The sequence below is a fragment of the Corvus hawaiiensis genome, chromosome 26, assembly GCF_020740725.1.
Source record: "Corvus hawaiiensis isolate bCorHaw1 chromosome 26, bCorHaw1.pri.cur, whole genome shotgun sequence".
Classification (NCBI taxonomy): domain Eukaryota; kingdom Metazoa; phylum Chordata; class Aves; order Passeriformes; family Corvidae; genus Corvus; species Corvus hawaiiensis.
This window is the reverse complement of record NC_063238.1, coordinates 32,439,014-32,465,659: the sequence shown is the minus strand read 5'-3', so window position 1 is coordinate 32,465,659 and position 26,646 is coordinate 32,439,014.

Below are 26,646 nucleotides of genomic sequence, written 5' to 3'. Positions count from 1 at the left end.
GCCTGTACCCAGCTGGGTAATTGGTTTCTACCCCACCCCCTGCCTTTCTCATAAAAAGCCCCTGTTTCTGCCCCTGAGGAGGGAGTGTTTGTTTCTGGTCTTACCTTCACAGGGGCTGCTGGACAATTAAAGCTGCCTCTGTGGAACTGCCAAATGAGGCTCCTGTCTCTCTGTCCCTGAGTTTGCCTTGGGTGATTTCACAAAGAGCTGAATCACAAGAGCTGGAATCACTTGTAGCTGTGAAATTGCTACTCTTGCTAGAATCACTTGCTGAAATCACCTGCTGCTCAGGGAGGCCTGCCATTGCCCCTGGAAGAGCTGTTCTTTGCAGGACGCTCTCTGTAGGAAGGTTGTGGCACACTGGTGCTGACCAGCATCGGACCCCCCGCGGTATTTCAGTAACTATTCTGGTAGCTCTGTCTGCCTCGTATATCTGGCACACAACCACTGCTGATCAAGAACCAGGAGATAACCAACAAATCCTTGGCCTTAGGGTTTTAGAGTCACATTCCAAAAACACCTTAGAAACCTGGACTAAGCAAAACTGACCTGGCTTTTCCCAGGCCCACTTGGCTTACAAGTACATGGGATTCAGCAATGATTCAGAGCACTGATATTCATCCAGAGCCAAGCTGCAACTTCTGCACATCATGTTCCCTGGATGGATACACAATCTACTCCAGTCAGTTAACAAACTGAAAGCATCATTCAGCTCATTGTAACACTACAGCAAAGCTGGGTGAGGCTTCATGGACCCATGCCAGTTTACAGCCAATGCATTCTGGCCCCCCTAAGTTCACAAGGGTGAAAGATTTTATTCTATTGCTTCAAATCAACTAAATTAATGATTATTTTCTTATTAAAAATATTAATTACTGTGAACACTTGGGACTGAAGCTAAAAACTCTTGAAAAATATACCTAAACCAGAATATTTCAAATTGCTATATCAGCATCACAGACAACCAAGACTACACGAACATATATTCCTCTCTCTATGCTGTCTTTTCTTGGAATATATCTCAGCCTAAAGAACTCAGCATTTATCAAGGTTGCCCATAAACTGCTTCCTCAGTACTTTGGAACTTTTCATAGTGTGGTTCAAAGGGCCATGTTCTAAGTCATAACCAATATCATCACATCAGACTTTTTCATATACAGTAAGGTTGTCCATCCAGGAATGGATATTTCTCAGGAGCTGGTCCAGGCTTGCAGAATAAGTCTTGGGACATTCACTAAGCTGCAGGTACTCTAAAGTCCTATTCTATGGAGCCATTCACAGAGCAAAAAATTTGAAATTGGGTACAAGACTCACAGATCCACTTTATGAGAGATAGTGGGGTTGCTCAGAATAGTTTTATTGTGGTTTTCTTTTTCAGTTTTTATTTTGTCCACTTCCTTTGGAACATTGGCAAGGCTGCAAAATACTGCTTATATGCCACACAAGGAAAAATTATTCTGCTCTCTACATATTTTTTTCCCATTTTTAAACCCTCAGCGACATTAAAGTATGTCTGCAGCATCCAGGTGTTTCCTACAGCAACACATACCTGATACAGATCTCTGGTCCCACAGGCTGCCACTTTTATATCCGCAACGCAGAGGAAGGATCTGGACCAACAATACCATTTTGCACAATGCTAAAATCTATGCTCTGGAGAAAAAACAGCTGTAATATAAGCCTCAGCCTGGCTGCGCACTGGCTCTACTTGTTGAAACAAGAGCAAATCCTTTCCAGTGTAATCTTTACCTCAGGAAGGGTGGGAAAAAAAAGACACAACTAACATCAAACAGTGTGATGTATCCCTGTGTTGTACTTTTCAGCTAGCCAGGGAACAGCACTGTAAAGCTGGTTATCAACGTTTCAGATTTAAGTACACACTAAATTATAAGACTACAAGCATGGAAAACAAATACTTTTCCGTATTTCTTCTCTTGTCTCTCAAAGGATGACAGGAGTGATTGCCCTTTTCATTCAGAAGTAATCTACAATGGGCAATTCCTTACAGATAGCAAAAGCATCATGTTTCACAGGTGGTTTTGGAAGGATCTGAGGATGTTTATAACAGTGATGAGTAGCTGAAAATGGGGACATGAGTGCTGAATATATTTAATGGATTTCCATTCCAATCAGCTCCAGGCTGCCGGTAATAGCGGAAGCTCACCAGGTGTGCCCTCCATCGCCTCACACCCAGAGGCCACTCTGTGATGTGAAGCAGGGCTTGGTTTGCTGGGGCAGGCTGCAGATAACCCTCGAACCTGCACTCCTGACCCAAACTGGAATGCACTCAATGAGCAACTTCTGCTGTGGAATATGGCGCACAAACACTCTCATTTCCAGAGGAAGAATTTGCAAGAAAATTAGAAAGTGTATCTGTAGCAAATCAATGAAAATATTGATGAGAGGAAGCATTTCCTTGCTCCCCCCTTTATCATATTTTACTTCCACTGCTTTGTTTTCTTCCAATATGTCCTAACAGCAAAATCAAAGAATTATTTTTTTTTTACACAGGAAAGGACTGTGAAATAAAGTTTTGACAGATAGCTAGGTCTTCTTTTTGTACAAGGGAGACGCATGGCTAAGTGTGATTTTTAAACAAAAACTCATTTAAAAGATTGTACGCAAGGGGGAATGAAAATATTTTCTTCGAGTTAAATATTAACTATTTTTCTTTTCAGGCACTTAATTTTTATTTGTTTTTAGCAGGAAAAAACTATTAATGTCTTTGCAAGATCCTATACAAGCCATTTAGAGCTGACCAGAGATAGGTGGTGGCAACAGCAACTTTAATCTGTAATTGCTCAGGGTCTGACACCTCTCTGGCCCATTGTGGCAACCTGGCAGGAGGTCCAGGAATCCCTGAAAGCCCCAAGTCACAGATGATGGAGACAGGGCCAGAAATTCAGGCATTGATGAAACCAAAAAAGCAGCTGGCAGAAATCAGACCCTTAGGGGAATCTCGATTTGGAGTTATAGTTCTTCATATACCATATTTTGGGTTTGACAAATCCAAAAACCTCCAGGGAGAAAAAATGGATTTGTTTCCCTAGACCTATTACAATTGAAGAGCATTTTTAGCTATGGCATAGACACTTCTGCCGCAAGCAGAGAGAAGCAAAGAGAAGTCTGCTGCCTCTCTTCTGCTGCATTTTTGTGCTCTGATTTTCACCTTTTCAGGGCTTTTATTACCAGGAGGTTTCCTCCACCTTAGTGAGAATGAACACATAATATTTATCCCCGAATACTGAATGCAAATATAACAGAAGGTGACACTCATCAGTGATGCTCAAAATAAATTGAAGATTCATGTCTGATACCTATAGCTTGACAACATTTTCAGTGAATCCTCAGAATAATTTAAAAAGAGAAGACTCCTGACAAGGTTTTATTGCTGAATGGATTCAGCAGCAATGCCAGTTTAAGGAATTTCATTTTTCCTCCCACAAAGTTTCTCCCAACTCTTCTGATTTCAAAATAGTTTTGGAAGACATGGAAATGTCGGAAATAGATTTTGTTGCTAATTGTACCCCAAACACCTGTTAAAATTGATGAACTTACGTAATGTGAAATAGCCTGCCATGTGCAGTGCTGGATACTATTCCACTATATATTCATGCATGAACCCAGTTTCTTTTTGGAAAACAATTTTTCTCACAGTACTAACTGGTCAGTCAGCCACAGGGCTTGGGCAAAGAGTTTTTTTAATGTCTTTAAACAAAACTAAAAGTAGACTAACTCAATTTAAAAAAGAAAAGGGAAGGAAGAAAAATAGGAATTTGCCATCAATGCCTGAAAGATTTTGTTTTGTGCAACCTCATTGAGGTTATTGTATACTCTATTTTCATCGAGTTGCCTGACAGGGCTCTCTCCACAGTGTGGAGCTGGCTTTTAACAGGCCGTGTGATGCAGTTTCCCAAAATCTTAAATGCCATAACTATCATTAGTGCAATTGTGAGTTGGTAAGGTGGTAGTTATGAACTCGCAGCCCTTCCACCCTCTAACACAATTCAGATGTTCGTTTTATCAAGGGGATTCATTTCACCCTCTTGCAGCTTTATACGTATCTAAGCAGACAGAAGTATGGTCCTCTTTCCTTTAGCCTTTTAGTGCTGTTATACTGGCCAAAACCTAAAGTATCTTCTTGTTTTCAAAATACAATGGGAAAAAAATGGACAAAACATAAAATAAAATATAAAATAAATAAATAAACTTTGCAAGGCAGTACTCAGACTACATCCATCCCTTCATAATTCCTGGGCCACAGAACTGTATTGATTTCTTCTAGTCCACATGCTCACACCCAAAAATCTGCCTAGCTCAGTGAGGCTTCAGGTAGGTGTGGTCATGATATCTCCAACTGCTCCAGGAGAGCCCAAGATGACTCTGACCATCATAGATCATGACAAAGTAAACCTATGCCTTGGAATTAAAAGCAAATTTATAGTTTCTTATTTTTTCTTTTATTTTTTACTGGTTTTTTAGGATTTAGGGTCTACAGAGAAAAATGTCCTGCATTTAGGAAACGACGGGGGGTTATTCAACAGCTGTTTCCTACTGAGAACTTTAATCTGACTGAAAAAATGAAGCAATAAAAAAATAACATGCATCTATGGAAAAATGACAGAATCATGGAATTCGTGACTTTCCTGCTCGTCTGGTTGTGGCCACTGAAAAGCAATGGTACAAAGATGTCTTACTGGAAAAACATGATTATGACCTCAGTGTTCCTACAGAACACAGAATTGTTTAAGTTGGAAAAGACCCTGAGTCTCATCAAGTATAACCATTAACCCAGCACTGCCAAATCCACCACTAAACCCTGTCCCCAAGTGCCACATCTGCACGCTTTTTAAACACCTCCAGGGATGTGATTCCACTGCTTGCCTGAGCAGCCTGTTCCAGTACTTGGCAACACTTTCAGTGAAGAAATTTTCCCTAATATCCAATCTAAACCTTCCCTGGTGCAACTTGAGGACACTTCCTCTGATTCTGTCACTTGTTACTTGGGAGAAGGGACGAACCCCAACCTGGCTACAGCCTCCTGTCAGGGAGCTGTACAGAGCTCCCCTGAGCTTCCTTTTCTCCAGGCTAAACAATCCCAGCTCCCTCAGCCACTCCCCATCAGACTTGTGCTCCAGACCCTTCACCAGCCTTGTTGCCCTTCTCTGGACACACTCCAGCCTCTCAAAATAGCTGAGGCAACCAAGTCAGCTGGGCAGTTCCCCTCAGGCATAGCAGTGCTGTCTACTCCCATGGAGCCTTTGCACCTTTGCTTACAGAGATGCAAATGGATTTCAGATTTCAACATGAGCTGCTAAAATTTGACATGTTGTGACTTACAAGCACCAGAAAAAGATGCAAAAAAAGTTACATTTTAAGGGCATTTTTAAAAAAATTGATGTTGCAGGAAGAAAGAAGTACCAGAAAATCTGCACCTAGGAAGCTTATGTTCTCTAGTCCTGAGAGCTCTGGGGGAACGTCAGAAATTGTGAGCACATTTATGAATTCTTTTCTTGCATAATTTGGTTACATCTCAATTCTGCTTGCAAAGACTAGACTTCCTCTATCCCCCATGCCATACTCTTACACCTCCTGCAGCACCCATCTTCTAATGAGCACCTTCGACCCTGGGGTCATACACTGATGCAGAGCTGTGGTGTCACACACTGCCATGCACAGCCACCCTCAGAGCAGCCTGCTCCCTGCTCCTGAGTCAGCTACATGGACAGAAAATGGATGAAGCAAGTAGACAAAACGATGCTCACAGCTGCTCCAGGATCAACATGTGCACAGGTGGATGGTTGACTGCCGTAACATTGTGTTCCACAAGCACAGGAGAAAATATTGGTGAAACTCTCCAGCATGATACGTGCTATGTATGAGAAGACAGGGTCGCAAGCATCTTCTGACTTTTCAATGGCATCTGGGAGTCTTTTGGGTCAAATCAGCAGTGATTTCAAAGTTCCTAGTGGACTTCCCATAGTTGGAAAAATGGTCAGATTATCTAAGGTAGTAAAAAACTCTCATCTGTACAAACTTGATGCTCACTATCTTTCACTGGTGGGATACACTTTGGAATTTCAGGATGTGTGGTGTGATTTATGCTCTGCAAAAGCTGTAGGGGTATTCACTAGTCAACAACAATTTATTGTACTCCCATATGGAAAAATAAAATTTGGAAAGAGAAAAGAGAAGGATGACCTCAGAATGGAGCCTATTAGAAGATAAGGATCATAATTCCCCATTGTCCTCCTGAGGGATTTCATTCAGACCTGCATTTTGGACATAACTCACAGAATAAGCATGAAATTAGGGCCAGTGTGATTGGAGGAGAGGAAGAGGGAACTGGAGTTATATCCCTGGACTAAAATTCAGTCACTCTGGGCTTGTATAGCTACACTGTACGTGGCAGTCCCAGCCATCATTGATCCCAGCAGGAAGGGGAGGATGAGTATTTCAGAGCAAAAGGGGAAAGAAATCAAATCCAGATAGAACAAGATCACACATTTCAATTTGCATCTGTATCATCTTTGAAGTTGTGGTTGCAATTATTGAACGGAGATGACTGGAAATGTCTTTCATACCAAAATGTCTTGGTTGCACTGAGTTTCTCTTTTAGCATGTCAAATCAATTAGCTGGTGTTTGGACAATGCTTTGAAAAGAGGAAGCAAGATATTACATACACACACATGCACATGTGTAGCCCCACAATCTTCTGTGCAATTAGTATTTGTAAGGAATGGAAATTGATGTTTTAACTAGAAAGATACAAAACAGATATTTAAAGCTTAAGTTACTTTGCAGATTTTATTAAACTTAACAGGACAAAGAAATCAAGTCACTTGGGGAAAAAAAAAGAAAATAAAAACAACAAAAGGACTGAGAGCAATGTTCTGAAAAATAAAGAAATTTAAAAGTTTTCATTTTAAACCAAGTTTAAGACAGCACAGATACTGAACTAAATCTGCAGCTCACTGCAGAATTACAGGCATTGGAAAGTAGTGTTTCTGTATCTTATTTCATCATTCCATTGTGTTCCATCAATTTACTGGTTTGGTAGTACCAAGGCAAATGTATAATTCTCCTTTACTTACTATGTCATAATAAAAAATAAATGGCAGTGTGAATAGATATTAATCCATATTCAGCACAAGTCAAATAACAAAATAAGAAACATGTAACAGTTCTTGATGACACCTATATAGCTACATCTTTTTCCCCTTTCTGTTCTCCCCAGTTTCATCAACCATTCATGGCTGGCCATATAAGTGTCAGAATATAGCTAGGTGAAACCTGTGGTGAAATTTTGAAGGAATAAGATATTATAGTTCCAGATTGTGACAAAATACCCTATGATTCAAGAAGATTAAGCAAGTCTTTGAAATCTGTTTCATTCAAGGTGTTCTTGGATGGTACACTTTAATGTCTTCTACTGCAGGTTTAAACTAAACCTCTGATTCCAGTGTTGTTTTAAAAGTTTTTCCATAATGCTCCATTTTCTGGACTCCACAAAGCTACCTCCTGTCAGTGAGGTATACTGAAGGAAATAATTTGTCTCTTCTGACAAATTGCTCTTGACTGATGGACATAAATTTATAATTTGGATCTTAATCAGAAAAAAAAAAATTACCTTGGAGTAATATTTATTCATTTTGCTAATTTGATGTCATAATGAAAAAATTGTCCTAAAGGGTGTGCACAATGAGGGTGTGCCTACACAAGCGCTTTGGTTTAGCTCAGGGGACACATCTGATGTGAACAACCCAGTGCCCCCAACACCACTTGTGTTTCACATCACAGAGCAGTCTCAGAGAGCACACTGTGTTCCCCAAATGAAACAAAACCAGAAGGTGAGTTCCAGCTGCTAATGAGCTTCCAGATAATGGGGCCAGACTAGAGCTATCTGGAACCAGCCCTCCAGCTGGTACACGCCTCATGCAGCAGATCCTCAGCACCAATGCTCTGTTTATCAGCTCCTGCTAGGCACCACTACCAGTTAATGAGGAAAGCCCGAGGGTATTACTTTAATTCCTCTCACTTTCTCGTCCTTCTGCATAAGACTGTATTTACTAATTCATATTTTATTAATTTGTATTTTCAAAGAGCCTAGGATCCCCAGTGGAATCCAGTACATTTCTGCATTAACTGCCAACAGAGAAAACAAGAGCTTCTCCCTGGAGAGCTTCTAACCAGCTAAATAGAGGACATGGGATTAGATGGAGATGGATAGACCAGTGACTGTGAAGTGATAGTGCAAGAACATGTGTCAAACAGGGCTGATCAGAGAAAGACGACACTTTCTCAGCACTGAAAATCAGATAAGTGATGGAGATTAGGCCAAGAAAAACTCTGAGAAAAAAAAAAATTGCACTGGTGTGACAGAGAAGTTGCAGCAGAGAGGACAGAAAGAGGGGTCAAAGCCATGCTTTAGAAAAATGTGGTTTACACCACTAGTCCACATGGATATAAATGGTCCAAAGCTAAAAAAACCCCAACACTGTACCCAAAATGCTATCCAAGTTCTGCATGACCTGAGCTAAGGCACCAACCTTCAGCACATGATAACAATTCTTTCTTCTATCCACAATCACTTCAGAGATGGAAACATCCCCTTTAACACTTCCATTACCACATATATTCCATGTCAACAGTGGAAATATAATCTTAAAATAAAAATAGAAATTTCCCTTTTCACTTGAAATACTTGGACAGTGGTGCTTTCAGCTGGAGAAATCTTGTGACATAAAGGGACCTGTAAATACTCAAACAAAAAAGACTGTGTAGCAGACAAGTGAAAGAGGATATTGATAATGCTGTTATCACCACAGTGAAGTGATTTAGAAGGCATGAATTTAAAGTACCAGCTGTTCTATTTACTTTTCCTGCTTTCAACACAGCACACATAAGTGAGGACACTGGGGAGCTGTCTTCTGCCCAGAACAGGAATGTGTCCTGATCTATGAGAAGGGAAAACAAGAACTCCAAAGACACTGAGCTAGCTTGGGTTTCTTCTAGTGACTGAGCCTCCTTCAAATTCACAGCTATTCAGCTAAGGAGATCTTCAGCAAAATGAGCACTTGCTTCAAGTGCTTAGTATACTTTGAGACTCACACAAAAGAGCTTTAGTACGAACAAGAATCAGGACTGTAATTGCAAAGCACTTTACATGGTAGAGTATTTCTTATTTTCAGTGGGCATCAATGAAGAACCATATTATACTACACACATTCAGCACAGGAAACATTTGTCAAGTGGTCAGACAGCTGCCAAAAGGAAGTCACATCATTCCCCATTTTGAATCCAGACAATATATATGGTCTATCTTTTACATCTGCAGAACAAGATCATCAGCTTTATCAAATTGGGTTTATTGCTTTGGTTTTTGTTTAGGACTTTGTGGCAAGAACTATTGGATTTAATTTATGAGTTAAGGATGAAATTCAAGTTTGTCCTGTAGTGACAGTTGTGCTGCAGCTGGTGTCAGGATGCACACTTAGGCGTTAGTTCCCTGGATGGTCCCAGAACTAGATTCTGCAGAGGTGACATAAGGGACTGAACTGAGACACACTGATTGATCTCTCTGCCAGCCTCAAAGCAAAGCCTTTTCCTGATTTCTGCAGGAGGTGTCCAGGTGGGAATTTTGGACAGTCCCAGAGATTTCACCAGACTATTCCTGCTGTGTTTAGACCATTTGACACACACTACTTGTGTGCTGCAATGTGTTAGCATCCGGGATGGAGAATCTGGCCAGGCTGAGGGACTCCTCCAGGCAAATCCTGCTGTAGAATTAACAAAAGTGTACATAGATATTTGTAAATAGTCAATAGAAACCATTCCTGTTGCTGTAGAAAGGGTTCCCAGGGAAGTGGTCACAGCACCAAGCCTGACAGAGTTCAAGACACATGGTGTGATTCTTGGGGCTGTCCTGTGCAGGGCCAGGTGCTGGACTTCAATTATCCTTGTTGGTCCCTTCCAACTCAGGGTATTCTATGATCCTCTGTAGCCCAGCATGGTCACATGAGTGGAGCAAAAGAGGGGCAGAGAATCTCACGCTGTCTAGCTGAATGTACCCTTGCAAGGACCCTCTCAGCAGAGACTTCCATCATCATCTAGGCAGGGACTGGCCTTTCGGTTCAACAGATTTGACTTCTTGGGTGAGTGCTACCCTGGGCAAAGATCCCAGTGAATTAGTTTAGCAAATGTTTTGCCCATGGGTGTCTGTGTAACAACTTAGTCTCTCTGGCTGTGCCCACTCTCATCCTGGCAGCTCCAGTGATTCACAGGAAGTACTGCTTTCCCTGGCCTTCACCTTTACACAGACAGGCTCCACAAAACCTCTCTGGAGCACAGCAAAAAATATCAGATATCTTTCTTTTGATACACCCATAGGAATTTTCAATTCTTTTGTATGTACACAAAGTGTGCCACCCAATCCACTCGCTGACCCTAAATTCACATTGATGGCCATGGAAAGACACACATTGCCTGCAACCGAACTTTTAGCTCTAGTTCTGTGTTTTGGACAAAGATAATTATTGCTCTTACTGATATTTGATGAAGGTGTTTATCTACTTTATGTTGAAAAGGTACAGGACTATTAAGCAAGTTTCACCCAGTTCCATCACACAAATTCAATGAAAAATCCAATAGAGAATTTCTTGGCCAAGGTCTAATTAACATTATGCTGATTTACATCACTGCATTATTATAATTGACAAAGGATAATGGATCAAGTTTAAAAATTAAAGAGTAATCCTGACTTTCCTTGGCAGCTTTAGCCGGAACATAACAAACGTGTTTGTTGTAAACATTAGGATCACTATGGATTGTTAGTCAGGTTAGGTACAGATTAATTCATTGACTATTTTATAGGATATGATTGTCCAAAACAGTATTTTAGCTAAACTAATGCAGTAAGAGCCTGTTTGCCTGTGGAATTTTCCGTAGAGCAATAGCGTAAAAGAAATTATTTTGTGAAGCTGTCTGTGTATGGGAGGATTAGGTTTACTGCACCCATCTCTGCCACAAAATAAAGGCTCCCTGTCCAAAAATCTATCCTTCTCCAAAGCTCCCATCAGCCCTCAGAGTCTGAAGAACATAAAGCTTTCCCAGAAATGTCTTTTTGCCATCACCCTTGTTAATTACAGCAGTAGTATCACAGTAGGAGTTTCACAGTTAATAGCTGTATGTCTATTGTCCTGGCAGCTCTCATCAGCAGAAGTGGTTCTGGTTTCATGTTACACTGTCCAGCATGAGAAATCACCATTTTTAAATGCCAGTGTCATTAAAAACAAAACAAAACAACCCAAAACAAACAAAACACAAAAAACAACCCACAAGTTTCTCCGTTGTTGTCTTAAAGCACAAATATATGAAAACACACTCTACAAACATGATACAAGCAGCACAGAAATTCCACACCAATGGCTGAATTCCTTCTGAAATAAGGTTCACAAAACCTTTATTTACCATCTGATATAAAAATGACAGGCTTAATTTTTCTCTTGGGAGCCATCAAATTTGTCCCTGTGTTATTTTACATTTTAGAGGGTAGTCACACAAAAAATTGTCATTTAATAAGATGCAACATAAGCTTTTTTTGATATCTCTATACAGCATATCTTATCTTTCTGAGCTCTGTGCATTTATTATAGAAGGAGAAAATCCATATACTTCTAGAAGATCCTTTCCTATGTCAGTGTAAAGTTGCAATCTATTCGAATAAGAAAGTAAAAAGAACTGGGATCTGGTAGAAAAGCAGGAACCAAACGAGACCTTAAGCTCTGTCCTGTGAAAAAGACAGGATTGATATCAGCACAACTGCCACCACCACCCATGTACTAAGGGAGCGTACATACTTTTGTAACAATACCACTAATCACTGGAACAGCCAGTTGACCAACAATACTGTAATTAATAACAGATGATCTCACAAAATGACTATCACAAACAAACAAAAACTCCAGGGTGCTTGATACATGTAGCTTTAAAAAGAAGCTTTAGAATAACTACTAGCATGTCACAGTTTGTTTACCACTGAGTTTTTAACCCTTAAAAGATACCAAGTACTAAGCCAAAATAAAAGCTCAGAGTCATCTGATTTTTCTTATTACATTTCTGTAGGAAATAATTTTATCACTTTGAAAAACTAGTCAAATTTTTAATAAAAAATTTATGCACTCTGCAATGCGATAAAACCAGGATCTTCCACTGTGTTTAATGAAAACATAGGTATCTGCCCAAATAGCAGGTTACAAAGGAATTCACACTGGATTTAAATTAGCAGAAAATTCAAAACACAAACTTTCTTCAATTTTTCATATTTTCCTCAGGGTGCTATCTTCACTGGACCATGCTCTGTCCTATTGTCCTTATGTTACAGTCATCTCTGGTCTGGACCAGAAATTTCATCCTGAAAACAAGCACCTTTTCTCCCAAAATCATGTCTACATATTGGTCTATTCCCACACACAGAGGGGGAAAAAAGGAAAAGAGTATTGACTTTATTGATTTCACATTGCAAAGCAATTTCCTCAGAAAAATCTGACTAGTTCCTAGAATTAGTTCACAGCAGGTGATAAAATAGCGTCATCATCATTAACTCAGGGTCTTCCTCTGGGCTTAGCAAGCAGTCTGGCAGAAGTACACCCTTTTATAACTAAGCTATAAATCACCAAGGCAGGCAGCTTAGTAATTGTTTACAGCTGGTCATAGAAACTAGCTATTGCTCTGAAGAAATAGCAATTTTGTATTACTAGAGAAACAAGGAAAATGGATTTTTTTTCTACACATAAGACACATGGTGTGATCCTCTGAGACTTTAGAACAGTTTCATATTGGCCTAACAGTTTATGTCAGCTAGCTGACAGTGGTATAAAACTGGTGTGCTCAAAGTATGGCCTGATGGAAAAATCAACAGTAAATATGAGAGAAATTATATTTCTGTTTCTATAAATCAGCAAGAAAACTGTGGCATTCAACAGGTAAGGGAGCTGATGTGGGCTCAGAAATCACATGATTATTTACTGCAGTCAGATTTTATTATGGATACATTGGTAGAAGGAGGGAAAGGAGAACTTCTTTCACTTTGTGCCCCAGGGCACAACGTGTTCTTGTTGCTGATGGTCACTTCCAGGCTAGAGTGTAGGGTGTTGTCATTCTGGCCACTGTAACAGAGGATGGCAGCACAGTAATGAGCTTGAAGCACAGGCAACCCTGCTTATGGTGCAATTCCAAGCATCACTCAGGCCCTGGTGGCCAGATGCCCCTGCATGGTCTTCATCTTCCTATTTCTCCAGACCAGGGGGATGCATCTCCTCTTTAAAGGTGCCTTCCACACCTTCATGCTCCGTCACTGTTTATTGCAAGTGAAGGTTCAGAGGTGTTGGCCTGGGAAGTGCTCTCAGTCAGACATGCCTGAGTGTGTATCCTTGGAGTCCATTTCTCAGCGATCACATTTCTTCACTGCAGGGGAAATACAAAACAAACAGCTCTCAGGAGCCAAACAATAAGCTTTAAGGAGCTCATCAGCCACTCCACCAACTCTTACCTTCTTTCCAAATACGGTTCATGGTCTTGTGCAAAGATTGTGTTGTTTGCAACACAATCTCATTTAAGTAAGAGAGGGAACGCAGAGTGATATCTGCACTATGAATGTAAGTTGATGAAGAAAAGGTGTTAGATTAACTCACTGAAGACTCAAACATTCCCAGTCTCCAGTATGAGGTACTGCTAATACAAAAAAAATTAAATTGGCAAGGCTCAGAAGTTCTAGATAATTTGTTAAATAAAGGATGTGAAAGACAATCAGCCAATCTTTCTTGCTCATTGTGTCCCTGCATGGTAGATCCTTTACTTGTCTTTGCTCTGCACCCCATCATTTTTTGGTGATATTTTAGCTTGGATAAGAGTGACACAATCCTATCTGTGTCCCTAAGAAAATTTTCTCTACACAATCCATTTGGCTCAGTATGTTCTGGGCCCTTGTCCTGAAGGGTTTCCACTGCTCTAGGCAGATTAAGCAAAGAGGTAAAAGAGAACCCCACCAATGCATCTTTATAAGAGCATCCAGAACAGGGTACCTGTACAGCAGGCTGCAAAACAAGCCATAAAACAGCTACAGCAAACCTTCTATCTAATGTCTCCTTCATGTCATTTTAAAAGACTATAACCAAATACTTCAGTGGTAGCTGAAGGAATGCTTTCCTGGATCCAGGGTGGAAACTGAGATAATCTTACATTTTACACAAAGATGAAGCTCAGGTATGTTGCCCATTTGCAGTGATTTAGCGGTCATTGCAAATGACACCAATGGAAACCACTTAGATGTGCATGTCCAGGCTTGTTGTATACAAAATAATTTGATAAAAGCTTGCATTTAGGGAAAGAGAGTAATCTAAATCACATGACTTCATAGTAGTTTGTGCTACCTATGCAGGAATTATTACTTCTCAGCTGACCGGTAGTAACTTGTTTAGACCTGGTAACTTGAACACGTATCTAGGTTTCTACACAGCATAAGAAGTATGCAGAAGCTTGTAGTCCATGCTGATAAAAGTGTGAGGAAAACTACAGAAGTCACTAATACAAACACTCAGGAGTCATACTGAAATTTTACTCACTCTCCCATTGTTCTCCAAGCAGAAGCATGGCAATGACTACATCAGGATGAAATTAGGAATTTGGAATTCATACAGTAAGCTTTTCAGGGTAAAAATTAGATGACGAGAGAGATAGATAAGATCCAGTGTTAGTAGACAGTAAAATAGGATCTGCAAACATATAGGTCTGTAAAATAAACATTAAGAGTGTCTGCAAATATATGTAGCCAAATTAGACCCATTGGCTAAGCACTGGAGGAAGTTTAATACAGATAAGTTATTCTTTTAGAAGACAGGCTTTAGTAAACATATATTTACAATGAGTTCAAAATTCAGTTATGCAAGACCAAAAAAACAAATTAAGCCCTCACACACACACACACACAAACTATTCACCCAGGCAGGCTTTGCACTGCCGAAAAGATGTCCATTTTGGAGACTATCTGAATGCTGTCAGTGTAAGCAGTGTAAGCGTGTCTGTGTCCTAGAACAGATCCTATTGCTCCTCAGTTCCTCCTGCTTTCCAGATGTTTCCCTGGCTGTTCCTTCTGGCAAACTCCAAAGCAACACTCACTCTTTGCACTCTGTCTTGTGTGCAGCACCCCAGGCACTCCTTCACACAGCTTCCTGCCCAGCTCCTCCTGATAACCCAGCTAGCAGGGCAGTGGGCTGTAAGATCAGCTTGCCTAGAGGAGACTCTGTGGGCAGGAGGCTTAGGTGAAGCAGCACTGTGTCAGTAGAATAATATTGCTCCTGGTACATAGGCTGGTAGGGAATTCAGAGTTGTTTGGGGTATTTATGTGTGACACTGCAGTGGGCCATGTCACTCAGGGGTCACAGCATGCCTCAGGTTCATTGCCATCTCTAAAGAGCTCTTTCTCTGAACAAGGCTAAATGAAAGTGGTAATGTCCAAGCTGAAAAGTTGACATGGATGTAGAAAAAGTGCCTACCTTTTCAGTTGACTCTTTTCTTCAGCTCTGAAGCAAAAATGAAAACATCTACTTGTAGCAGGTTGGAAACCACTTACAGACAAGTTATCAAATAGAATGGACATATTTTAACAGCAAGGACAGCTAACAGCTGCTACAACATAGCAAGGCTGCTGGTGTAATGTGTAATTACATCACATATATAATGTTCTTAAATCTAGGTTTTATGAAGGCAGACAAGAATTCAAAGGAGGATTCATTCAGAGTAGCCTGGACCCTACTGTCCTCACTGTTCCTTGTGGCATCTCCTGGCCATCAAAATCCAAGATGTTGATTAGCATACTAATGGCAGAAGCTTCAAGACTCTGGCTTGAGTGTGGTGCCAGAGGAGAGGGAGAGCAGTTTAGAAAAGGGCAATGTGGAGTTTTCAAGGCACTCCCTGTAGAAAGGCAGGTAGGCTCAGGCTGACAAGGGGAGTGGCATGCAGAAATATTTCTTTGACCCCCCCAAAACTCCATGCAAAAGTTCAAGCCTTTAATCCAGTCCTTCCAGCAACTCACATGATTCTGGCGTTTGAGACACAGTTTTTGCTTTTCCAGGGATATTATGAAGTTAACCTTCTCCACTCCTTTCCTAGTTTTCTCTCTCTTTTTTTTTTAAATTTTTTATTTAAAGTTCCACTTTGAGATTTTCTTTTCTTCAGGACAACCGATGACTCCATCTGGCTGTGCCTTTTGACTACACTTCAAAATGAAACATAGTAGGCTGAAAATTACTTTCAGGCTCTCCAAGAATCAGGTGGCTCCAGTGCATTCAGGGGATTCTGGCTAGGACTGAGTCAGCAGAAGCACCCACATGTCTTCCTGAGGGGAATGCAGCTGCAAAGCAGAACACAAAAACAAAAACACCAACAAACAAGAGCTTCCATGTCAGCCAGCTGAGTAAGAGGAACAATTCCATAGCACACAGGACACTGCTCTTATTTACAGTGTCCAAGAAACACAAAATTCAACAGGTCTCTGTAATTACCATGTAGTATTTTTGCTGCTTGATGCCATTTTAAAGTCAAAGCAGAAAGTTTCTGCTGTTAGAATTAAAAAGAGTTCCTTAAAAGTGTGGGGGAAATTGTATCTTTTTCTTTAACATGTTAAGACCCTGATAAGCCAACCTCTGAAAGTTACAAGCAGCTCCTTTTTTAGTTAAGTTTAACTCAGATACCTTGATAAGTCTTTAAGGAACTTCTCAGTCCCAGAGAGGAATAATGTGATGAAGAACAAACACTAGTGAACAGCATTTGGGCCTGAAGCCTTGAGCTTAGGGAAGCCTATGTGAAACTTCTTTCTTCCCCCTGAGCCCTGCCACTCTTGCCAGCAGAAGTATTCTTTCCAGACTTGCCACAGGACAGCCCCTGCCTCCAGAGGCTTCAAATCAAACCTAGAAGTGCCTCCAAACTAAATCTATACTGAAGTGTGAATAGCTTGATTTTTTTTGACAAAGGCCAACCTTGTTTCTTTGTCCTCATATTTTTTGCTTGTCGTCTTATTGCCCCTTTTATTTTCTTGAGGAATTTTGGGAGAAATGTGTATACTCAGCTGTTTGTTTCTTTCCAGAAGCAGAGTAACTCCCCTAAGACATGCCCATTTCCTTCCTCTTTCTTGGTCTTCACAAAGTGGGCTGGCCAGCCAGCCGATGTCCAAGCACACAGATTCACCTGGGACCACCGCATGGGTCAGTATTTCATTCTCCAATGACAGTAGTCAGTAAATATTCATATAAATCCAATTATTTTTCCTCTAAAGCATCTGAAACTCCCATGACTTATTCATCAGACTAAAATTTCATATATATTTCATTATTTCTCCCATGAGAAAAAAAATTGCTGTCCTAAGTCCTTTAACTCCCAGTGAAGATCATCAGTAAGTCAGTGAAATTTATGACAAATTACCTGTTAATAAAATAATTTGTCTGACCAGGCTGTCAGCTTTTTCTGCCTAGACAAAAAGAGATTTCTCTGTCTGTCTCCTCACAAAAGAAGTTTGGTTCATCTAATGTTATAAAGCACAAGGTAAAGCCACTGCAGTGATGAGAATAAAAAGCAGTTGATCCAAAGGACTTACAACTGCAAATATTTTGACTGTCCCGTGTATTGCTAAAACCAAAGCAATTTCTGAAATCATCAGTTCTTTTATTGTGTCATTATCTAAACTAATATTTATTGACTGTCATAGGAGTATCTGCTATTCTGCATGTTCTGTGCAATAGAACTGAAAGTAGTTAAATATATGTGGATTAAATTCCTTGTAAAGTATTTCAGTGAGAATATTGAAACATTTACTGTTTGTACCATATTCTTGATGATGTTGGCAGAATAACGGCATACATTCAGGCTCCCATGAGCTATATGCATCCCTAAACTCCACTGATATCCCTGTGTGTTCTTTGGTGACAGAACTGTACAATAAATTACTTGGTTGTAGAGATGAAGCAAGTTAACCTTCCATGTAAGTTTGAAGTGCCTGAGAATAAACAAGGCTGCAGCACAAATGTTTGTTCAGCTCCCATGGTTTTCAAAAACATTGACCTAAAAATGAGGCGTTTGTGCTGGAAACAGCAGCCAAACCCCATAACAGAGCACAGCATACGCAGCGGTCGGACTGCGTGCTGCCCTTTGCATAACTGCAGGCTGGGGAAGCCAACATCTGCGATGCAAGATAGATCCCTGGAAACACAAATGGCTTTGGTGTATTTTAGGAAGAGAGAGACATCTCCTGGACAAACTGTAAATTCACTACTCACTCTTCTTTATGCTTAATAACAAGTGAAGAAAAGTTACAACTATGTGCAATAAAATTATATACCAGATAAGAGTTCTCCTGATTCCGTATTTTATGATTTCAAATTATTTCAAAGCACTGTGTATTTGATATCAAGGGGAAAATAACAGTGTGTCCACAAAGAAAAGGGAAATGGGTTTTAGGATCCCATATGGCTTCCTTGGAAGGAAACACTAGGTCCATGCCCTTTCTGAATTACCTTGTCTCATGGCCAGCATTACTGCAGAACATGAGGGTAATATTAATATTGGGTCTGGAGTCAACTAAGGAGCAACCATGAGAAGTTATTCTGCTGCGTGTGGCAATTACAGCAGAATTTCTACAGATTTACAATTTTTAAAAATGAACAGGCAAAGACATATGGACAACGAATGCAGAGTCATTGCTAATCAGTTGTGGATATCAAGGACCTGCACCCAGATCCCTCCCACCAGGGTTTAACAGAATTAAGTTACTTCGCTTTAAGGACCCTCAAAATTCAAGCTATCAAGGGAGACAGAGAGGCACGTCAGCCTACCTATGTATTAGCTTGTTTCCCTGCGGTGCACCAGTGTGCTCAATCATACTCCACTGACACCACGTCCTCTTCACTAGGGCTGTAGCCTGGGAATCCTCCCTCTGCATTAAGATATTTGGTTAAGCATCTAAATCATAATGTGAAAAATCTCAGCTTTTGCTGTCAGTCCAGAAACAAATACACAATACAGCTGCAGAGGGCAAGTTATTGCATTTTCTTTGATGTTTAGGTTGATAATGATGTTTATTTATATTCCCTAAAGCCAATGATTAGATAAAAACACAGTAAGACTAATGCAGTGGTATTCACACCACTCATCTGACCCAAGAAAATCTGGATTGTAGATGAAACTGTTTGCGGTGAGTTCAGAATATTATAGTGGGAATAATTTATTAAGTAACAACTTATTTTTCCAAGGACTTTCAAATTCATGTGTGCTCTCAAGATTGTTTTGAAATGCCCTGTCCCTCATCAAACTTCCAATCAGGCTTCATGGCCTTGATTTGTTACAATGTTTTTCAATGGATTTCCAAGATACTTCATCGGCTCAGTGCATTGGATACCAGTTGTCTACTTGTGGCTCAAATCTCTCCAGTTTAGTCACCCACTGTGCTTTGATCTTGGCACACACTGATACTTGTCAAAAGACTACTTAAAAAGTCACAAATGTATTGGCTGCAGAAGACGGCTTTCTAGTATCTCTTGCCACAAAATGACATGAGAGAATCAAGGCAATTTGTGAGGGACTGATCTCAAGGTGGTGTGCTGCAGCCTCTGAAAATTATATCCGTGTGTTGACAGGGCAATTCCTGCCCTGCCTGTACAGCAGCCTTGAAAATTCTACTTCTGAATACCACTTAGGTGGTACACCCAAGCAAGGGACTTTGGCGAGACCCTGCTGCCTGGTTGTAACTCATGAAAACCCCATTTCTTATGGCCTTTTATGCAAAACCAGGCTTCAGCATAACCAGGCTATGCTGGGGAACACAAATGAGACACATAATTTTCAAGAATCAGTCAGAATATGGCTGGGCACTGGAACAGGTTTTCCAGGGAAGTAGTCACAGCACCAAGCCTGACAGAGCTCAAGTGTTTGGACAATATCCTTAGACACATGGTGTGACTCTTGGGGATGGTCCTGTACAAGGAGTAGGACTGGATGATCCTTGTGGGTCCCTTCCAAGTCAGCTTATTTGGTGATTCTGTGGTTCTGTGACAGACAGTGCGGGACAGTTCTGTGTGGGCACAAGCTATGTATATATGTATCCTACAGGACAGAGAGGGCACTCCCTACTACCAGAACTCCTTGCCTTCCACTTTAGCATACCTCCAACCCTTCCCAAGGCCAAGATTCATACCTCTGCAGTGCTCATTTTCTTCCTACTATCGAGCTCCCCATTCCTAATACTTCTGCACAAATCTTCCAGAACCTTTCTTGTTGCTGTTACTTATCAGTCAGTAGAGAAAAATAAAGGTGTCATTCCTTATCCCTAGGACTTCAGTACTTTTAGATCTGTTTAATAGTAACAGTCCTAACAGCAGGTTTGCTAACTGCAGTAATTGTCAGTTTAGGGTTCTTTTGCTAGAAGAGTAGAAGTGTGAAGGATATTGTAGTGATGCTTGTGGTTTGCTTTCTTGCATAACCATTTATCATTTGCACTTTATGATCTTTTTGATTAATGATTTATTCTACTTGGCTTGTAAAAAGTTGCAGCAGTTTCCAGATTTCATTCTCTATGTTTCATTAAATGTCATGCTGGCTTTCCATTTCTCTGCCTGATAATGATGGATTATTATAGCAAAGCCTCACAGTGAATTAATGCATTGGCCATATTGGTTTGTAATTCTTAACAGGCCTGTAAATGCAACAGTCTTGGGTTTCAAGGCTTTATGAGTGACAGGATATTTTAAAACATCATGTAGTCTGTGAGACAGTGAGTTTAATAAAGCTGTTACACTGGACTGCAACATTTTCCTGATAGGTCCCTTCCAACTCAGCATATTCAATAATTCTATGATCCTGGTTCTGAATAGTCAATTCCTTTTCTTCTCTTTGGGAACGTACAATAAAAACTCATGTTCTGAAGATTTCATGGTCAGTCCTCAATAGCAGAGGAACTGCTGCTTTCAGTGATCAAGAAGGATATTTGGTATTGCACAGAATGGGGAGCAGCAAGCAGATCTCTTCTCTCAAAGCACTGTCAGATCTCATCCAGATGTGACAGAAGTTCAGTCACCTGAAAGCTGCAGTCCTTACCACCTAGGAACAGTAATGGCCTCACAACATTTTTCTGCAATGAGCTACGTTAATCTCACAGTGTGGCTGTGACCCCAGTCTTTTACTCAGCTCTGTACACTGGACTGACTGGTTTCCCGTGCACAGCTCGGCATACTGGGTACAGGACCAAGTAGCTGGGTAAGGCATTCTCAGTGTTTTCTCATTTTAATCCATTTCCCACGGAAGCCTCTTTGTCCAAGGGTCCTCTTGGAGAGCAGGTAGACTGCTAATTACTTTTAAACTCAGAGTTTAGATTTCCCACTAGCTCTCTCATAAACACTCACTGTACATACACTGTTGGGGTTCATCCCCCCTGCCATGTAGCCCTGGGAGAGGGGCCCTGGGGGGAGACACGGGGTTTCCCTGCCCCTGGTCAGCCTCGTTCCCCATTGGTTGTTTTGTGTTCCCCTGCGTGGGCAAGGACCCTCGGGTCCCGGGATTGAGCAGTTCCTCGGCAGAGCCCCGGCCATGCGGCTGGAGAAATAAACATCTCTCTGAAACATCTACCAAGAATCAGCCTATATATATTTCCTTTCTACGGCCCTCCTTGTTTGATATGCGTGTTACAGTAATCCCTACTGTAGCAAATGGTGGAGAATTGCGAGCAGAACGATCCCAGATCCCCAAGGACAGAAAATTCGTGAGTAAAAATCACTCTAGATCTCTCTCTTCTCGCCTTGGTTTGGATATTATCTCTGGACTATGGAAGAATTGTGGGAAATGTGGCTCTCTGAACCACAGAAAGAAATGTATCTAGAAGTTAAAGGAATCCTTGAACAGCAAAACAAGACAGTATTTGTTCTGGGAGATCTAGAACATTTTTTTAACTGGCATTTCAAAAATTTCTTCTGTATTTCTTGAGACTTACTTTTTGATATTAATCCTCCTGGAATTACTGGAATTAATCACGGGTGTTTTTGGCACGAGATCTGGGATGAGATAAGGGATCAAACAAAACATGCATTAGTGATAGAACCCCTCTGTGGATCAATTGTAATCAGTGAAGCTCTTGAAGAGCATTTGTATGGCCCCATTACCCCTAGAGCAGAGGATGGCCATAATCCCATGGCTGAGACCACATGGCCGCCATCCCAGGAGCACATGACTGCAGCCGTGCCAGTGGAGGTGCCTGCGCTGGATGTGCCCGGCACCCTCGGGAGCGTGCACCTTATCGCAGACCCCATCCCTGTCTCGGGGTCCCCGGCCGCACGACCGTGAGTGAGGGAGCGATGCCGCAGGCGCCGTGGGTGCCGTGGGCCACGTGCAGCAGAGAGGCGGCCCCACGAGCAGCCAGGAACTGGGGGTTGGCGTGGAAGCCCGCTCTGAGCACACGGCTCGGAGAGCTTTGTAGAGTGAGAAGCAGCGGTTTCCAAAGCGACACGAGAAGCCGCGCAGCTCAGCGCCGAGCCGAAACGAGGCTGCTCTCAAAGCAGCGTGGAGTTGGTGGAGCGGAACCGCTCGCAGGGCGCGGGGCCGGCAGCGATGGCAACGCAGGGCCGCGCAGAGCCCAGACACGCGCCGGAGCAGCGCTGCTCGGAGGGCGCGGAGCAGCCGCAATGCGGGGGCCCAGCCGAGACATTGGAGTCGGTGAGGCAGCAGCCACGCGGGACCAGCAGCTATGACAAACACACAAGCACGTGATAGGAGAAGTTGTAGCAACGAAAATCACAGGAACTGTGAAATGGTACAATGTCAAAAACAACTATGGATTTATAACACGAGATGATACAGGGGAAGATCTATTCATCCATAGAACTGCCATTAAAAGGAATAACCCTAAAAATTACCTGCAAAGTGTAGGAGATGGGGAAGTTGTACAGTTTGATATAGTGCAAGGAAAGAAGGGTTTACAAGCAGCGAATGTTACTGGGCCTGGAGGTATCTCAGTCAAAGGCAGCTGTTATGCACAAAATGATAAACAATATCCATCCCAGCAGCTTCCCTACCCACAACCTACTTTCCCCTTTTACCCTATACCCAATATGAGCCCTTCCCTAAATTTACCCCATCCCCAGTTTATTCCTAATCCATTTTTCACCCCATGGCTTCCCTATACAATTCCCTTTCCCTACAACTCCTCTCCGATGCCGAGGGGGGGATGAAAAGGGGGAGGGAAGAAATTAAACCCTCTCCTGCCTCAGTTTCCCCACAAAGCATGCCCAGAGAGTCCTGTCTCCCTTCTGTCAGCCTTAAGATGTTCCAGAGAATCTGTTTGGATATTTAAAGACTCAGGAGGGTGGCTTATTTTGTTTTGAAACTGTTCTTGTTATGTTTATCCAGTTGTTTTCAATGTTAAGTTCTAAATCTCTTTTTGTTAAAAATAAACGGGTGAAGTGTTGGGGTTCATCCCCCCCTGCCATGTGGTCCTGGGAGAGGGGCCCTGGAGGGGAGGCATGGGGTTTCCCTGCCCCTGATCAGCCTCGTTCCCCATTGGTTGTTTTGTGTTCCCCTGCACGGGCAAGGACCCTCGGGCCCCGGGATTGAGCAGTTCCTTGGCAGAGCCCCGGCCATGCGGCTGGAGAAATAAACATCTCTGAAACATCTATCAAGAATCAGCCTATATATATTTCCTTTCTACGGCCCTCCTTGTTTGGTACATCGTGTTACAGTAATCCCCACTGTAGCAATACACCTGGAGCCATCAGTCATTTTGTCTGGCAGACAAGGACAAGAGTAGGCCCACTAAGAGACACAGGCTGTACAGGATGGTGGCTGTTTTTGCAGGTACAGGCTGGTGACACTCCTGAGGCACTGATGTAATTTCTGTCATCCACCCAGCAGCGGCAGGAACAGCAATGCTGTTAGACCCTCCTGTCTCCCTGGTGGGAGTGGCTGGCCCCAGCCCCTCGTCCTTGTTAAACTCAGGAGTCTGAAGCCAGCTTCATTCTCCCCACAGGCAAGCCCTGACTCATTATGTATAATTGAAACCATTCTAAGAACTATAGAGTTGCAATGAGAAGTAGCCTGAAATATTTTACCAGTCACACTGAATACACTTTTTTGAAGTGGTCCACCCAGTAATTTTACAACGGTGTTTGCTCTAACTGAGCTGATTCTTGGTTGTTCTCAAGGCTTGGCTCATTAATTTAATTTCATGAAAAAAAATGGCATATCACATATCATAGAAAGAGAAAATCTCTTTCAAATCTACTTTTGAACCTATTGCTTAGCTAAGGAAATATTTTGTGGGAAAGTATTTCTTGAGACTTAGCATTTTCCCTCTAGGCCCAGCAAAATCCCATCAGAGCTGATGTCACTCTGAACTGATAAAGTGCATGTTCAATCATGCAGTTACAGACCCATCACTGAAGCCTCCCTACTGCTGGGTAAATCTCTGCACCATCTTCTTTAATCGTGCCTCATTGCAGTGAAATCTGCTTTCCAGGGCACACTTCATTTCTGATGGCTCTTTTTTGCTTGGTGTTAGATACAAAGGATAAAGAACAAGGGAGACCATGAAGGAATACTGCCCAAATCCTGCTCTGGCCCAGATCTGAGAATTTGACAGGTTTTCTAATAGATGTTAACTACTCCTATTCATTGCAAACTCAGAGAAACTAAATAGCACCTTCTACTTTTAAAATGCTCTCAGAGGAAAGTGAAGAACAGTGTCCATCTCTGTGTGTCAGTCAGTGGCTCTCTATAATGCCTCTCTAATATCAGAATCAATGTGCTATTTCACAGCTGCAGAACCACACTCATCTAACAGCCCAGATCCGTGCTCACATTTCCCCAGCTACTGTGCCACAGGCAATCTTGAATTTCAGGCACAATGTATCAAGATCTTTTTTCTGAAGTTGAAAAGTCTTAGTTATTTTTTATAACTTAACATCACCTTGGAACAGGAGTTTCTGGATACCCTTGACAAAATGTAAATAAAACCATGTGATGAAATATAGAAGAACAAATGTGATAGAAAGAAAAAGAGAAATTACCACAACCTTGAATTTGATACACAGAAACAACGCCAGACAATACTTAATACATCACCAGGAGTAAGAAATAAGAAGATTTTTTTTTATATATTTGACATATTTCCATATATATTTATGTCTATGTTATACATAAAAGGATCCAAGATGTCCAAGTCATGCAAGAACCAAGAATACAGCAGTTACAAAAACATGCACTGAGAATCATATTGCAGAGTTGTATTTGTTTCTATACTGTGATCCCCAGTGCTCCAGGCTTTTGACTGGCGTTCTAGTTCAGTTGAATGCTATATCCACACTCAGCCAAAGCAAATAAATCAAGCTGGGCCCAAGCTGCCTGTACAGAACCATCTGGAAGTCTCTTGAAGGTGTTCCCTTGTGGTTCTTTTCTTCTCTGGCTGTGTGCCAGGATATAAAGAATTACTGGGCAGATCACCTGCAATTCATGACATGGCACCTGAGCACACACCTCCTGCAGACCACACCTGACCCTGCACAAAGCCAATTTATGTTTTTTCATCTGCAGAAAATTGAGCCAAAGACTGGATAAACTGTCTGTTAGTAATCATATCTGAACTGTATGACAAAATACAATTACATCTTCTCTATTGATAGCCACCAGAGGCAGAGATGGAGCTATTTAGAGGGTTTAGGTTTCAAAAATGTTGGTACTTGCTAATAACAATTTTATTACTTACTTTCCCATGCTTGCCTCTGTCAATACAAAAGTCGAAAAATAACTTTGAACTCCTGGTAGCCTGTCTTTTTCAAGGATATTGAATATAAAAAAGCACATTAACTCTCAGATGTAATGTAGCTCTAGCCCAGGTCCTAATCTTCCAAAGAATCAAATAGTTTTGAGATGAGAAATGCCACTTTCTAACTGAGCATGAAACTGCAGGTTTGAGTCCTTGATAAAATGTGACTATCCAGGTGTGTCAACATCTCCCCTCTGCCCGAGGCAGGACCTATCAGTTCACAGTATCACAGCTGCCTGACTCACTTGCCTAGACAATAATATGTGTCATATCTGATTTAGTTGACATTCACAGTCACATTTCTGCTTCACTGCTTTGGACAGGCAACAGGATACCTCTGAGTAGAAATTATGACATTTAGTAATATATCTTTGCAGTTATTTGGCAATTTTAATACACAGTGTCAACAAAATTCTGTAGTGTACTGGAGAGAAAAAATAATTTTTTGTTTTCTCAAAGTTTTAACCACATGAAATGAATCTTTCATGAGAGTTTCTAAGGTATCTCTCACCATGGTGTGTCAGTATAATTTAGGAATTATGACTTAGGAATGAACTAAACTAAAATCATCTCAAACCAACAACTAATGCCTTCACATTGGCAATAACAGCCCCATCAGACATGTCAAACATTTAATATTATCACCAGAATAGTCTCAACCAAGTTTAGTAGAAACATTGCAAACTCTCCATCCCGCCATCTGGAGCTTCTCAATAAAAAAAAAAAAAAGAACTGAGCAAGCAATAATTCAGTAGGATGAATTTACATCTCATTATGGGTCAAATCTGGGTGTATT